Source organism: Heterocephalus glaber, unplaced genomic scaffold (genome assembly GCF_053883595.1).
Source record: "Heterocephalus glaber isolate CG9 unplaced genomic scaffold, H.glaber_assembly_v1.0 deba00001431, whole genome shotgun sequence".
NCBI classification, from domain to species: domain Eukaryota; kingdom Metazoa; phylum Chordata; class Mammalia; order Rodentia; family Bathyergidae; genus Heterocephalus; species Heterocephalus glaber.
Window position 1 is genome coordinate 2,703,582 of NW_028258295.1, and position 13,616 is coordinate 2,717,197.

Genomic DNA, 13,616 nt, shown 5'->3' on the forward strand with positions numbered 1-13,616 from the left:
ACCAGCACCTACCCCGTGTTCTTCACTGGACACCTAGAACATATATTCTGGTGCTGTTACTCTTCTATGCAGTTAAATGTAAATAAATTTTTATATATATGGAAGGCAAGTGAGACTGGGGCCCTGAGAGAGCATCATTAATCAGGGAACTTTCTTGAGTGGTCTAGGTCTGTTTTAGGACCATGCTGCTCTTGTCCAAATCATCACTTAGCATTTGATTACAATCATGCATCCTTTTTCTTTTTTTGGTACCAGGGATCGAACTTGTGGAACTTGTGTCCTTGCGCTTCCGCAGCAGGCATCGAAACCACTGAGCTAAATCCCCGGCCCCTCCCTTTTTATTCTTTATCCTTTACTACCCTCATTAAAGATTGTTCAAGCTTCCAAGATTCCTCCAAACCTTGATTCTTTTTCTTTAAATTCTGCAAAAGACACCATTTGTTTGTTAAGCATCTGTCTGCATTCTCTTAAGCTAGGTCGATGTTTTCCTGAATTAGTTCAATTGCAGGAGACAGACTGCAGTACAAATGGATTTAGACAAATCCAATGGTGTTGTGTTCTTTAACAGATAATTATTAGCACCTACTCTGTGCCTTGTGCTGATTAAACACCACTAGTAAGTCATTCCTGGCTCTCCAAGGAACTTTTAATCTTGCTGGAGAAATACCACACACGCACATGTAAATAATTCAAGACCCTATGTACTGTGCTTAAATGTTAATAAGTGCTGCAAATTCCAAGGAAGGGATGTCTCTGAAGAGCAGAGGAGACTTTAGCAGAGGCAGAGCTATTCTGGGACTTGAGGAGAAGTAGAATTTAGAGGTGAAATGGAGCAGAGAAGGTGCAAGGAGAGCAGGGGGACCATGCAGATGGGAGGATTTAACACTTTAGAGTCACCAGTGATCTGACACCCAGTATTACATCACAGGTCTCTGTACCTCATTCCTTATGTGAAACAGATCTTTTGTGGCATGGCCCTGAAGATTAAATGGAAAAAAATACAAAAGCATCTCATGTAGTGTCTAGTGGATAAGAGGAGATCAAGAATTGCTGGCTTGCTTGTAGGAACTGTCAAAGGTGATCAAAACAAGTATGCAGGGCAGCGCATGGGGCAGACTCATGAGGATGCAGAGGAATGATGGGACCTGCGATGGGATCATTAGGTTCCTCTCACCTGTGGGAAGGTTTAGTGGTCTGGGTAAGGGTTGGGGCTTTAAGCTGTCAGCTGGGTTGCTGAGGGGAGCACTGCTGAGGCTGCAGCATATTTGAGAAGTTCCTTATTTGGAAAGTACACATGCTGAGTGCTGGAAGGAGTGGGTGTGGCAGGAGGGGCCAAGTCTCCGCTCTGCTCATTGCATTGAGTGGGGTTTCCTCTCTAACCATTTGAGAAATGCTTATGTAAAAGTAAGACTTCTAAAATAAGAAAATTCTGGAATAGTGAAATACTGAACAAAGTCTAAGATGACTCAACTCTACAGCGTAGAATTTACATGAAAATCCATGAGGACCTCCTCCATCAGTGTTCAGAGTCAGCAATTCTGGGCACTTTCTCTATCCTGATCCTTTCAGCTGTTTTGTACAGTACTCCAGAAACCTAGCATAAAAGCAATTCTCCAATTTTGCCAAAGTTGGAAATTAGTCATAGGTAAAGGTACAGATCTGTTGAGTGGCTTTGGTCTGGCTTATCAGCTCTTTAATATGCATTTTCTATAGGCAGCTGTTGTTCAAGATAGTTGGTGAGCAGGGTTTGGTAGTGGGATTTGCCAATACACTTCACCAACAGTGTCTTTTGTTGCTTCTATTTTATACTTAATAAACATAATTTTTCCTGAACAGAATTGAATCAATAGCAAGCCATTTTGGTGACTAGAAGGAATGAAAGAATTGTCTTCTTCATGTTATTTTAGTTTATTATTATCAATCCTGACAGTATCCACAGACTATGCTTGTAGATCTGAGCAAAGCAACTATGTTACTTTGTCTCTGTTTGAGTAACATAAAAAGCAATCAATTGGTCCAAATATGAAACATCAAGAGGAAAAATAATAGAAGCATCATAATCAAAAGTTGCATTTGAGTTGAGAAGGTGATGAAAAACTGTTAATTAGACTAAAGAATCTAGGAGAACTGTCAGAAGGCTTTTCACACCCCAGTTGGCTAAAGCCCTTTCAGAATTCTACTGCCAAGCAGTATCTATTATTTCCAGCTTAGTCTCTTTTGCAAAAGCAAGTCTTCCTAATCTAAGTCATTAAACAGATGTAAAGTGAAATAATGCTTATCTTGTTATGATATTGTGTGACACTTAACATTTACTTTGAAGAGACCAGGGAAATTGCCCTGAAATTAGATTTTTTTGGCATTGACTCTTACTAATAATAAAAACTTGTTTAATTATCATCAAGATATAACAACTAGGGGTCTGTTTGCATACCAACATTATTTCATGCTAAAGATATATGTCCTGATAGTGCACTATTTGAATAGAAGCCTCCCCTTTCCACACACCCATACACAGATGTGTTCACTTGAAAAATCTGTTGGTGTCTTAACTCTTGACTATATTTCATGTCACTCCAAGAGGTGTTGGTATGACTCTGCATTCGTATCTGTCTTGAATGGTTTTAAATGTGGATCACTGGAAACAATACTTTTTTTTTCTGTGGTTTTGGGGATAAAACCCAAGGCCTCGGGCATAGTAGGCAAGCCCTTGACCACTGTGCTACACCCTATACCAAGATTTGATATCGATTAAATTTCTAATCAGAATGAGCTAGAGTTATTGAGGGCCTACTGTGTACCCAGCCTGTGCTGAATACTGAAGACAGGAAGGAAGACTAATAGCACACAATTCCTATTCATAAGAAATTCAGCCACAAGATAGGCTCACTAAAGCAAACAATATCCCAGAGCAGTGTGTACCAACTGCTGCCCGAATATCACAGAGAATGCCTTTGGATTCTAAGTGGGAAGGCTTGCAGGATGGCCAGGGCTAGTGGGTAGGTCAGTTCCACAGAAGTTGGGGGTTTGCACAGAGAAGTAAGGGGATAGATAATGTTGGTCAGGTAGTTTGCAGCTGAACTATAGAGAACACTGATTATCAGAATAATGGCAGCTTTGCAGGTAACCAAAATCCATGGAAAATCTTGGAGCTGTGGCATCCAGTTTGCCTTTGGTTTAGGAAGATAAACCTAGTAGCAGTATGTTGGGTAAGTCAGAGTAGGGCAATAAGGCCAAGCATTGGAAGACTTGGGATAATTTAGATGTCAGCTGACAGACAAGAAGCCAAGGCAGGCACAGGAAGGAAATATGAGAGGCTCTAGAAAGAAAGAATTAGTTTCTGGAGACAATATTCCTTCCTAGTTGGGTTAATTATTAGTATGTCTATCCTCCTTTTTTGATTAAATTACAAGTCTCTTTTGACAGCAATTTCTTGTTTGAAAAGAAAAGGCTCTGTTGGTTGAATTAAATTTTGTGTAACCTGATAAATTGAAATTATATTTTCTTGCATTAAGTCTGGCTAGTAATGAAAACCTGTTTAATTATTCTCCAAAACATAACAGCTGTGAAATTCTTGCACACCAACTTTTTTTTTTTTTTTTTTTTTTTTTTTTGCGGTACCAGGCTCGAACTCAGGACTTTGCGCTTACAAGGCAGGCGCCATGCCACTAAGCTAAATCTCCAGTGCTCACCTGTTGTAGAAATCTCAGAAAGAAATACACAGAGACACAGAATTCGGATAAAATAATAAAGTTTCTTCTCAAGAGCGGGCGGGCAGGAACACCAGAAACCAGTCTGGTCTGTAACCGCCCCCCCCCTTTGTTCAGCATTTCCCTTTTTATATCCTTTTTAGCCATTATCTCATCCCTAGTGGTCTTTGATGTGTAAATACAATTCCAGTTCCTATTTACAAGTCACAGACACAAGATAGGCCATATACATTGTAAATTCACCCTGCCATGGTAACTTTGTTAGGTTAATGAAGTTACTGGTTAGAGTCAGATAATCTTCACCTTAAACAAGGAGTTACAGAAAAAGCAAATCTTAAAAGAACACATTATTTATTTTGCGTCTACAACTACCTTAATATTCAATCTATTAAATTATCTAAAACTTTTCCGTATCATTACTCCCTGTTTACTTCGGGATAATTCTTCTATCCATTACAAGTTTTATCCAGTTTATCTACATTTTTTAACACTAGCATTTGTTAGTCTTGAGCTGCAGCACTGTGCTACCATATAAATTTTGAAATCCATTGAATGACACAAGGACCAACATTAATATTAATATTATAACAAGAAGGGGACTCAGAAGAGGTCCTATCCAAGTTTTTTTATCCTGCCCAAGTAGAATTAATCCCATAGGACAGCTCTCCTATACCAAATTTCTCATCAAGAGACTTGATCTGATCTTTTAGTTTGTCTAGTGATTCTTGTACTACACCAGATTTATTAGCATATTAACAGCTCTCTTCTCCAAGAAATAAGCAAGTCCCTCCTTTTGGGGCTGTGAGCAAATCAAGAGCACATCTATTCTGTAATGACGTTGGCCAGTGAATCTAGTTGGGTTTCTAAAGCCTGAAGTGTGTCTCTAATCTCCTCAAAATCTTTTTAAATTTCTTGTCCTAATGAAATATATTACTCCTTGTAGCCAAATAAGATCCCATGGGGCTGGCATGTACATAGATATAGGATTACATTGATCTTGTTTACAACTGTTACAATTACCAGTGGCTTGTCCAACAAGGGAGCTGTTGATCCAAACTTGTGTTTTCTCTTTGCAATATAAGTTTTCATTAGAATAGCTGCCTACAGTCAGAAGTTATCCCAGGTCCCCCATAATGTTTTTATCAAAGAATATTGTAAACAGATAGCATTCTGGTTCCCATTTTACCATTTTAAAAGTCACATATTGTTCATCAAACTTTTCATTACTAGGCTTAAACACCCGCAGTTCGAAAACAAAAAAACTTAAGGCAGTGGTCATCTGGCACAAAACAATAATCCATGTCATCCTGGTTGGTATTCTTCAGCCGTGCGTTGACTCACCAGCCTCTGGAGTGGTGAGAGCAGGGCTTTGAGTGCACTGTCTTTCTCAGCTTTCAGCATCAGCTTTATTGTTACCTTGTGCAAGGAAGTCTTTGCTTTTCTGATGTCCTGAACAATACATTACTGTGACTTTGCTAGGTTTCCACATTGCCTCTAGCAACTGTATAATTTCCTGTTTATTTTTAAAAGCTTCCCTTCTGCCATGAGAAGACCTCGCTCTCAGTAAATCGTGCCAATGATGTCCATATATATATATATATATATACACCTTTTTTACCCTTTGCCCATCGGACTGCCTGTATGAGTGCCCAGAGCTTAACACATTGCGCTGATGGCCCTGGCTAGGACCACCTCATCCTTCATGGTTACTGCATATTCAGCATGATGAACCCCATCTTCCAAGAAGCTGCTCCCATCCGTGAACAGAATGAGGTCAGCATTGGACAAAGGTATCATTTGCAAGTCAGGGCGGCTGGAAAAAGAGCTCATCAGTGACACTCGAGCAGTCATGATCGGGAGGGCCTGTCTCCGTGGGCAAGAAGGTAGCAGGATTTAAAGTTTTTATAGAAATAAACCACAAGTGGGGAATCTCACAGAGAAGGGCTTGATACTGAGTAACCCAATTATTTGAGAGCCAATGATGCTCCCTTGTGTTTAGCAGTTTTAGGACTGGGTGTGGAACCTGCACAGTCAGTTCCTGACCTAAAGTCAGCTTATCTCTTTTTGTTTTTTTGTTTTTGGTACCAGGGATCGAACTCAGGTCCTTGCACTTTGAGGCAGGCACTGGAACCACTAAGCTAAAACCCTGGCCCAGCTTGTCTGTTTTTTGAATCAACAGAACTGAAGTTGCTAAGGCCCAAAACAATGAGGCCATCCTTTCATTACTGAATCTAAATTTTTAGACAAATTTGCCACCGGTTGATTCCATGGGCCTACTTCTTGGGTCAACATTCCAAGGGCCACATGGGTTTTTTTTCCAGTCACATATAGAGTAAAAGGCCGCTTTACATCTGGTATGCCTATGGCTGGGGTGGCTGCCTAAGTCAATTTTAAATAATTTTAAATATCGACCATGGGCACATGGGAGCCTAGCTGCATTGAGCCCAGTCTGTGTCCATCGCTATCTTCCATCACAGACAACAATGTGCCAGTATCCTTCCTTTCCTTCAAGTCCTGCTTTTTCTTTTCCTTGAGCCTTGTATTTCTTTTTCCTTCTCTTCCTTGGCTCCAATAGCTACTGCTATCTTCCTTCCTGGCTCTCTTTCTCTTTCACTGTCTTTCTATTTACATACGCTTTCCCAGCTAATTGCAACAATTGTGTTATATTCATGCCTTCCCAAGTCTCCTGACTTTGGATTTTCCTTCTAATGTCTGGTGCTGACTGGGTTACAAAAATTGTATTAATTACCTGATAGTTTTCAGGAACAGTAGGATCAAAAGGTGTATACATTCTGTAAACTTTACAGAGCTACTCATAAAATCTCTCAGGGCTCTCATTGGGCTCCTGCTGTGTTTCTAGCACTTTAATCATATTTGTAGACCTTTTACTTGCAGCCCACATTCCTGCTAAAAGGGCTGTCTGATAATTTCTCAAGTTTTTCTGTCCTGCTTGGGTACTGGGATCCCAATTGGGCCACACATTTACTGGGAATTGCTGTTCATATCAAGCATCTGGATTCTGCATAGCACCCGGTATTCTAGTGGCATTAACTTATTAATTTTTCCTCAAACTCTCTGTATATTTTAGAGTTTAACAAAGTTCTACAAAGTTTTTCACAGTCCTCCCAATTAGGACAATGGATAGCAAAGATGTAATCAAATAATTGAAGCATTTTGGAGGGGTCTTGGCAGAGAATAAATGACTTTTTTCTCTGGACCAAGCCTCTTTTTTTATCCTTTTTAAAGTCAAATCTCAAATATCACACCTTGGTCTGACATATTTGTGCCTTTTTCCAACAGTTTTTTTTTTTTTTTTTCTAACTCACTATAAAGCAGGTCATATTGTAACCTGTTGGCTCTTAAATCCTTTGAAGATGACAAATGTACACATACTATGATAAAATATTTAGAATTTAACCTTTTGATGACAACTAATATAAACATATTTAAACCTTTTATAACATACTTGAAACCAACAAACATACATTTTTTTTTTGATAAATCACTTTGGTGCATCTTTTGACATACCTAGGTCTTCTGGTCTTGTATATCTTTTTATCTTTTTAACAAGTCAAACATACAAAATTTTTTATATCAAAATTGTATCTCTTTTACTTATAGCCTTTAAATATATATTTTTTTTATCCCACTATAGACCTTTCATCACAAACTAGTCTTTACCTGTTAAAATTTTAAAGTGTCCCTTTTTTCATTCTCAGAGTGCTACACTTTAAATTTGGTTGGCTGTCAATAGAATGGTAGTAATCTTGAGGGATTTTTTTTGTGTGTGTGTGATAACAGATGAATTTTTTTTTTTTTTTTTTTTTTTTTTTTGGTACTGGGGATCGAACTCGGGTCCTTCTGCTTGCACGGCAGGCAGTGAAACCACTGAGCTAAATCCCCGGTGATAACAGATGCATTTTAATTCTAGCACCTGAAGCTATACAAGGTCAGTGTTATAAACTTCATGGGACTGTTGTACACATTTAATAAAGTGACAACTATGTAACACCACTTAGTATCTCGTCATCAGAAATATACTTTTGAATTGTTTAAACACAATCCACAGAATTAAAAACAAAATCAGAAACCATCCACAATTATACTAAATTGTCAATCAAAGGTTTTACACGTAATACTTGACACAGCAGTCAGTACCTAGTGGGGGGTCCTGACAGTGATGCAGTCTTGTCCTGCGGCTCGCTAAGGGAAAGGTTTCTTGAGTAGGGACGTGACTGGCTGAAGGTGGCCACAACCAGGACCAGACTGGCAAGTCAAATTTCTACCTCAGTTTCTGCAGTTTCCATTTTTTCTTTGTCAGTTAAAAGTGAACAGTGAGAATTAAATACTTATTTTTACATATACACAGGGTATGCTGTGAAAGTATATTTGCTTACAAACATATAAAAATACTTGTTAACTAGTTTGATAAGAAAATAATGTATAAAAGTATATAGCAAAAACATTAATCCTTTCTGACTCTGGAAAGATCAATTCCACATTTTATATTATATCAAACAAAAAGTTTTACTTTTTTTGAATCCCTTAACCAGAAATACTTGAAAATGAAGACAGAAATTACTCATTCTTACCATTAGCAAGAGTGTGAAAAGCATTAAATTAAGAAACTACAGTGAAATGCCTAACTCCAGAATGGATCCAAATACTTGGCCACATAGAATATTATCATCTTCAAGAGGATGAGTAATAACAAAGGCTTCATTAACAGTTTTTAATCCATAAATATAACAGACATTTTGGTATTTTTGGCCACTGGAAAACAAAAACTGTAGCATCAAGAAAGGTCTGAGATGTCTCACTTTTGTAGATTCCATTCAGTGTATTTAAGGTTAGATAAAGTTGACATCAAAATTTTTAAGGATAGGCAAAAATTCACATTTAAAAAAAAACCAACTCCTTATGTTTTTTTAGAGTAACAGTAGGCAATATGATTCCAGAAGTTAAAAAGTATTTCACAACCTATGACTTCAGCTTGGCAAATAACTTCAGTTCCAAAACTGATTCATCCCTAATAAAACATAAGCCCTTAAAAAAAGAATGTGTCTATGTGTGTAGACAGTATTTTAAAGGAATCAGATAATCTCTGAAGCAGCCTTAGTGTTTCCTTTAAATTGATCTGGAAAGGACCATTGTATTAGCTTTGTGGAAAGAATTAGCCAGCTTCTTGGTCTAAGGCTAACATGGTGATCATTTGTCTAAGGCTAGAAAGGTACCAACATGATGTAAACCACAAGGAGAGGAGGAGATGAGGGCTTTCCCTGGCAGTTGGCAGCTAAAACTGAAGGGAGTCTTAGAAAATGACACAATGGCAGCCTTTCTTGTCTTTCTCTTTCCATGTTGGTTCTGGTGAAGGAGGACATTCTTGCTCTTGAAATTTCCTTATAACCCAAACAAGTTCATGGAAAGCTTGATCTACATTCATCCTAATCTTTGCTGACACCTCCAGGTATGTTACCTTAAGTTGCTGTGCTAACTGTTGTCCTTCCTCCCGTGTCACCTGCCTTTGATGATCCAGATCCGCTTTATTACCCATTAAAATCATTGGAAACTCATCACGATCCTTTACTCTAAGAATCTGTCTTTGAAACTTATAGATTTCTTCAAAACTGCCTCTATCTGTGACTGAAAAGACCAACAAGAAGCCTTCACCAGTCCTCATATACTGTTCTCTCATGGCTCCAAACTCTTCTTGTCCAGCTGTATCCAAAATATCTAGCTGGGCTGCTCTCTCATCTATCACACATTGCTTTGTATAGAAATCTTCAATGGTTGGATCTTAATCTGTTACAAAATAGGACTGGATGAACTGGATGGTGAGCGCTGACTTGCCCACGCCGCCCCCACCGACCACCACAGAGCCGGTACTTCCGGCCGGAGCCCTGTCCCACCTGCAGGCCGCAGCCATGGGGATGCTGCAAGCTCAGCCTGGGTCGGTCGCGCTGCCACCGCCGCCCGCCCTAGGCCTGGCTCCGGGGACGTGTGTGGTGGGCGGGCTGCGGGCGAGCGGCCAGGCGGGGGGCACGGGCCCCCGGGGCTGCTGAGACGGCCGGGACACGCAGCAGCGCGGGGCCAACGCAGGCCGAGCACCACCTGAGGCGCGGAATGCGAGGGGCCAGGGGCGGCAGCGGCCGGGGCGCGCTCCTCTCGCAGCCGCCAGGGCCGCTACAAAATTGAGGGTTTTTTTTTTAATCAACAAAGTACAGAAAAGAGCAAGTTAACCTTATAATTACAATTGAAGAATTTGCAATGTACAATACTTTAAGCACCCAATTAAACATCAACTCAAACTGAAACACAGATACATTTATCAATTAACTAAAATTTGTAACCCTTGTAAAATTTCTTACTTTCTCTGGCTTTATGTCCTTCAGAGCTTTTTTTTTTTAAGCTGTTTTTAATCCATTATTTATTTATTTATTTTTACTAATTTTTAAAATTTGAGTGTAAGCCCTATTTGATCCTCTCTGAGTCTGACCACAGCATGGTGCTCTGAAGCCAAGCAGTTTTTATACTTTTGTCCCCACCTCCACCAAACCTGTGAATTTAGCAACTCAAAAAGAGGGGGAAAGTCTAAATTTTCTCCGTCCTGATCTGAAAGAACCGGTTACTTTTCAGCATCGTCCCCTTTCTGACAGAGGACCAGGATGTTGCTTTTTGCTTCCGGGGTGCACATATGAAGCCAAGGAGGCATTCTGTGGCACAGTTTGTGCCATAAATCAATATAGGGAAATTGATCTGGATGTTCCCATCCAGGGGCATGACTGTTAGCCAGAAGGACCAGAGGAGACCCTCACCTAGGGATGTCTCAGTTGGCCAAGCTAGGCAAAGCTTGGGCCATTCTAACTCACAGAAAGCTCTAAGTTTTGGGGTTTCATCTTAATACCATAATTTCCAGTAAAACCTTTCTTAAAATTCCTAAGCATGTATTGCAAAACAGTAGGACGAGATGTCTCTGTTCCCACGATCGGCTGATCAGAGTGTTGGTGTGTGTAGGGGTACCCTTGTCCGGAGACACAAGACAAACGGGGGGGGGGGAGTCACTCGCTCTCCTGCTTGGCTGTGGGCCTCTCAGCCATTGTAAGGCCCCTTCAGGCTAAGGTGGGCTGTCGCCTCAGCTCACCATTGTGCCTTTGTTAAACGCGACCACGTACAAATTCTATGACTTGGGGAGGAGTCTTTAAGCACAAGCGGTTCCTCCCTCTGTCTTGTTCCACAGCTCATTCCACACACTCTCCTATCCAGAACTCTTTTACTCACTTTATTCAGAAGTTATCACATTCCCTCCCGGTGACCCCCTAACCGTAATCAAAACAAATGGGAGGAGCTACCTCCCCAAATGGCAAAGCACAAGGGTGATCAGGCCCCTGTACAATGTTTGCCGAAAGTTCATAAACTGAACCAAAACAAATGGGAGGAGCTATCTTTCCTAATGGCAAAGCACAAGGGGTGATCAGGCCCCTGTGCTGTATTTGCCCAAAGTTACAGAATACAAATTCACAAGGCGAAACCAAAAGTTAATGACTAGAGGGTTTCCCGGGGTTTCTCACCCAGCAAAAGAAAGAGACAGATGAGACCAAGAGCAGCAGTCCTCCTTCTGTAGTCTCCTTCTCGGGTTTGGGCAAAACTCCAATGGTGAGCGGATCTCTGTGTCCTGTTGGGGGGCCTAGGAAATTAGTCTCAGGGGCGCGCCTTTCCTCTCGAGGAGACAGAGAGCCGCTCCGGTGGGGTTCGGGTCGATGCCCAAAAGGCCTATTTCATTCCCGATTCCCGGCCAATGCACCAAATGTAGAAATCTCGGAAAGAAATACACAGAGACACAGAATTCGGATAAAATAATAAAATTTCTTCTTGCGAGCGGGCGAGAACACCAGAAACCAGTCTGGTCTGTATCCGTCCCCCCTTTGTTCAGCATTAGGATACCTTTCTGTATCCTTTTCAGCCATTATCTCATCCCTAGTGGTCTTTGATGTGTAAATACATTTCCAGTTCCTATTTACAAGTCACAGACACAAGATAGGCCATATACATTGTAAATTCACCCTGACATGGTAACTTTGTTGGGTTAATGAAGTTACCAGTTAGAGTCAGATAATCCTCACCTTAAACAAGGAGTTATTGGAAAAGCAAATCTTAAAAGAACATATTACTTATTTTGCTTCTACAACTACCTTAATATGCAATCTATTAAGTTATCTAAAACTTTTCCGTATCACACCAACATTATGCTATGCAAAAGATATATTTCCTAATAATGTATTACTTTGAATAGAAGCCTCCTCTTCCCATACACTCACACACACCAAGCAAAAAATGCAGAAACAAAACACTTACTATCTAACTAATAAAAGTAGTGGAATGTTTAAGGAAGCACACACTTCATTTTGAGGCAGAAACCTAAAGGCTGTGAGGAGTGTTAATCAGTTTCTTGGGCATTTAAGCATTTCCTCACGTGTTTTTCCACTTTTTGATTCATCATTTTAAAAAAGAATCTAGCGGGCCGGGGATTTAGCTCAGTGGTTTTGCTGCTTGCTGCACAAGCGCAAGGACCTGAGTTCCATCCCCAGTACCAAGAAAAAAAAACAAAAAAACATGGGCCGGGGATTTAGCTCAGTGGTTTTGCTGCTTGCTGCGCTAGTGCAAGGACCTGAGTTCCATCCCCAGTACCAAAAAAAAAAAAAAAAAAAAAAGAATCTACCATGGGGAATTATGATGCTCTGTAAAAAGCTTTTAAACAGACGTCCCAACACCCTCTTATGTGAATACCCCTTTTCCTCAGAATGTGAAAATAGAAAGTACTTTCTCTTCTAAATAATGCATAGCATTTTATTCCTTGAGGCAGTTAGGACCTCTAGCAGCTACTTCATTTTAAAGCCAGCTCAGCTCCTCTTTGCTTAAAGTGGTGTCACTCTTCCAAGAGCTGTGTGTTTCCCGGGCCACTAGGGCAAATGTGCACCCAGCTATGATACTAATTGTGACTATAAGGAAGCTTCCTACAGAGCGTGCTTTTTCACTCTGTTTTAAAACTGCTCATTTTTATGCTTTTTTGTTCATTTCAGTTCATCAGCTTTTCATATGGGAGATGAATTTTGCAGCCACATTAAATTCAGGGTTTAGGACTTAACTGGCAAATAACCTCTTGGAGTCTTTGTTTTTCTCATTTGAAAATGGGGAGCCAGGTGTGGTGGCGCACCCCTATAATCCCAGGACTTGGGAGACTGAGGCAGGAAGATCACCATGAATTCGAGGCTAGCCTGGGCTACCTAGTGAGTTCAATGCCAGCCTGGACTGCATAGTGAGACCCTGTCTCAAAAAAAAAAAAAAAAAAAAGGAAAGAAAATGAAAAGAATACCTAATTTTGGAATTAGTGAGGATTAAAGAAGCAGTAATGGATACAAGGCATTCAGCAGTGGGCTGGCTTGGTGAACATTAGTCTCTTTTTCTTGCTTGGTGGAATTTTGTTTTGAATATTTAATGCCTTAGGGTAAGGTAGAATAGATACACACATCCTTCGGTACTGTTGTCAATATGAGGTCCTTGCTGTGCAGCCCCATCTCCTGGAACGTGTTAGAAATACAGTCTCAGGCTCCACTCCAGGTCTTCAGACTCAGAAACTGCAGGGGAGGGGCCCGGCACTCTGGTGCAGTGAGTCTAACAGTACTGGAGTCTGAGTTTGAGAATCTCTGATTCTAGGTGAAAGTCAGCATGGGGTGTGTGTGTGTGTGTGTGTGTGAATATAAGCAGAGAAAAAGGTGTGCACATGTGTGTGTTTTGGTGGTGGTGTGGTGTGATGTTGTTCTCTTATTTTTCACAAATACAGCTAAAAGGAAATGAGCCATTTGGAGGGTCAGTGCTTGGTGACATAGTTTTCTCTTTTTCCTTGTCAAGCTA

The 13,616-nt window shown here is 40.5% G+C and overlaps 1 pseudogene; it reads right to left on the reverse strand.

Annotated features, from left to right (window-relative positions):
- Nucleotides 1-8,640: 8,640 nt before the first annotated feature.
- Nucleotides 8,641-9,530, reverse strand: LOC101699829 (ras-related protein R-Ras2 pseudogene; annotated as a pseudogene).
- Nucleotides 9,531-13,616: the final 4,086 nt, after the last annotated feature.